This window comes from Phodopus roborovskii, unplaced genomic scaffold (assembly GCF_943737965.1).
Source record: "Phodopus roborovskii unplaced genomic scaffold, PHOROB, whole genome shotgun sequence".
In the NCBI taxonomy this organism is placed as follows: Eukaryota; Metazoa; Chordata; class Mammalia; order Rodentia; family Cricetidae; genus Phodopus; species Phodopus roborovskii.
The window spans coordinates 42,731,369-42,734,816 of record NW_026126407.1 but is presented as its reverse complement, the minus strand read 5'-3'; positions in this window follow the sequence as shown (position 1 = coordinate 42,734,816).

Here is a 3,448-nt window from a genome sequence, read left to right as displayed (position 1 = left end):
CTTTTTTTGTTACACCACAAATGAAGTATCCCCACACATCTGTACTTTCATTTAGGATCTTGTTAAATCTGAGTCTTCTCTCTTGTTGGTGTCTTGTCAATTTGATCTTTTTAAGACAAGCAACTTTTAGTTCCATTTTTAATGTTATATAGCCTATATTTCATTCATATCTCAATTCCTTTTTACTTCAGACTTGTTAAACAGGCTGTATTTGAGTGCACACTATATTAGCCTAGGGTATCACTTTTCAGCAGTACACAGAATACCTGCCCTTTATATGGTGGTGTCTTCCCACTGTGTCACTATTAACTATCTTTATAACCTGTATGCCCACCATTGTAGATTTAGTTGTATTAATGCTGATTCTTAAGTAATGGTAAAGTTTGGGGTTCTTTAGCATAGTGGTACACTCCATTAATCCCAGCATTTGCAAGGAAGAGGTTAAGAGGGTCTCTGAGTGTTAGGCAGTTAAGGCTCAGCCCCTGCTGGTCAGCCAACAGCAGATTGCTGCTAGATCAGTGCTGATGTCCTCTGCTCATGTCTTGATCCCCTCGGGTTACTGGCATTTCTGCCTCCTGCGAACTATCGTTAATGACATCCAGAATAGTGACTCTGTCCCAGGTTTCCATCTGACATGTCCCAGAAACATGGGAGAAATCATTAAGACATGGAAGTCAAAATAGTTCCAATCACTTGATCCTGGCGTACAGGACACTGCCAGTGGGCACAGGAAAGGAAAACATGACTGTTGCACACCTTCACTGGAGCTCTACAATGAGCAGGTGCATGAACACTGATTGAAAGCACTCAGGTCTATGAGCTGAGCTTAAAACTCCCAGCAAGCTGTGCTGTATTAATAGATACAATGAGCTTGGCCTCCTTATTCCTTTTATTCATTACAAAAAGGCCTTTTGGATTTTAGAATTAAGTCACCTGCCATTATAATCCTAACAAGAGTTGGTCTGTCTTTTGAATACATTGATGACTTTTCTTCTGTAATGGAACACTAAGGCTATTTCTTTACATTACTGTTTTACTTGCATATCTGAATATCTGATGTCCATGGAGGCCAGAACAGGGTGTCAAATGCTCTGAGACTTGAGTCACAGCTGGTTGTGAGCTACCATTTGGGTGCTGGGAATTGAACTCTGGAAGATCAGCTAGTGCTCTTGACTGCTGAGCCATCTTTCCGGTCCCTAAGGCTATTTCGTGTACATCAATGGTGGTGCCCCAGATGTACAGTGTGAATTGCCTTCTGGATAGTTCACAGATCCCTATGCTGTGTACAGCAGCCCTTCTCCCTCGCCTCATATTCTAATAGTCTGGAGTTGGCTGTTTTTGTATAACTTCACAAAACACTATGCTAGCATCACACCTTTCTTCTTGGGATTTAGGGAGTTAGGGCCTGGTTTGTACTGGGCTTTGGATTGGAACTTTACACATCAGTGATGAGGTTACTGTGTGCTTCCTTTCCATCTGTGTTCAATGGAATTAGCACTTTTAGTTTCCAAGAGCCCTTCCTTTGCATTTAAAACGTGGCATCTTGGAATAAACCATATGGGGCCTCCTTGGTTTCCAATATGCCTTTCTCACCAAGTGTAAACATTCTTAGCTGCTGGTTTAAAATGAAAGACATGTGACTATTCCTTTCACTTGAACAATTAAGAGCCACTATAGACTATTGACTATCAATACTGTTTTTAAGGAACAGTGATGCCCAGGGAGTTCTCACAGATGGGCAATAGCTGGTCCGTTGGTGGGGCTGTCAGAACACAGGCTGATCACCCAAGTCTGTTACAGCACGTGGGCCTGGTTTGTGGTACCCTAAAATTATAATTACATCAGTACTAAAGATGATAGACACCATTACAGATTTAAAAAAAAAAAAAGTCTAAATGATGTTAGTTTGAATGAGAATTTTAACACATATGCTCATGTTTGAATACTTGGTTCCCAATTGGTGGGACTGTTAAGGAAGAGTTAGGAGGTGTGGCCTTGGAGGTATCACTGTGGTGGGCTTTAAGGTTTCAAAAGACTTGTGACCTCCTTAGTATCCTCAGTCTCACCACCAACCCACTTCTCTGTGAGTTCCAGGACAGCCAGGACTACACGAGAAATCCTGTCTTGAAAAGTCAAGTCTTCACTCTGATACCACAGATGCTAACCCTTTGGAACCATAAGCCCAATTAAATCCTTCCTTTTATAAGTTGCCTTGATCATTGAGTCTTATCACTAATAGAAAAGAAACTAATACAGAACTTATTCAAAAGTGCCCTGAAATATGTGATCCCTGTACTATAACCACCTATAAGTCAGAGATTAAGCTTAGTATCACAAAGATAATTTTGTTAGGATTCATGAATGATTGTATGGGCTTTCTTTTCCTATTATCCAATGAACACAAGGTAAAAATCACACAATAGCCTTTATATATAAATGCAATCAGTTAAGTGTTTTTTTGAAGGCAAGCTGGTATTGTTGTCTCCAAGACTGGTGCACTAAAAACAAGCTGGATGGAATTTTACTGCTTAAGGAAAATGTGAGTTAAGTTTTGCATTTCTATAGCTGTGCTACAGTATTTAGCAAAGCTGAACATAATTATGGTTGGGAAATGCAAAGACTAGCCTGTGTCTTAAGTGACTATGCTGGCTAAACCACACTGCTGTCCTGTTTTCCCCACATGCCACTGAATGTAGAGCTGAAGAGGGCCTGCGCTTGACAGGATACATCTGTCAAGTCAGCCAGCATACGAAGGAAAGCTCTTGGAGAAGTTGCTGTTGTGGACAATCAGGGTAAGTTTGTGACAGCTGCTATTACAGCTCGTTAAGTTCATCATTAATGTTCAACTCAAGACTCTCAGAAATAGTCAGGACAGTAACATTCACCAAGCCTTGGCATTGGCATGTTACTGGCCCACATGTCATGGCTAGGGCACCCCCTGAACTGCCCTTACTGCCTCTACCAGTCTCTACTTGTTTTGCTGAAAGAACTCCAATTTTATTCTGTAGAGAATAATGATAACCCTGGGATGATTTTTTTCTTACAATTAAGACTAGACAAACAGGATATTTAGAGTTAATCTGGGGCTATTTTCTTGTCACCTTAACCAAGATCTATTGTACTGTCAATGCCATCTTTTACCAAAATGGAATTTGAATGCACCATGTATTGTGTCATTCCAGAACAAGCTGGAACAACTTACTGGCCTCTATGGAGCCTCAGTTCTGTAACCTGTAAAACTGGGGTAACCAGTTTCAACCAAAGAAGCTGGGAGCAGATAGGACAAAGTTCTCAGGACTCAATAAGTAGGAAAGGATTCCTTGTCTAATGAAAATGATTACAAACCTGATGGCTTCTACTACACCATGTTAGTTTAATGTTGTAAGATAATTTTCCCTTTAGAATCAATTCTGTTAGAGACAAAGAAACTCACTTTGCATAGATAGTA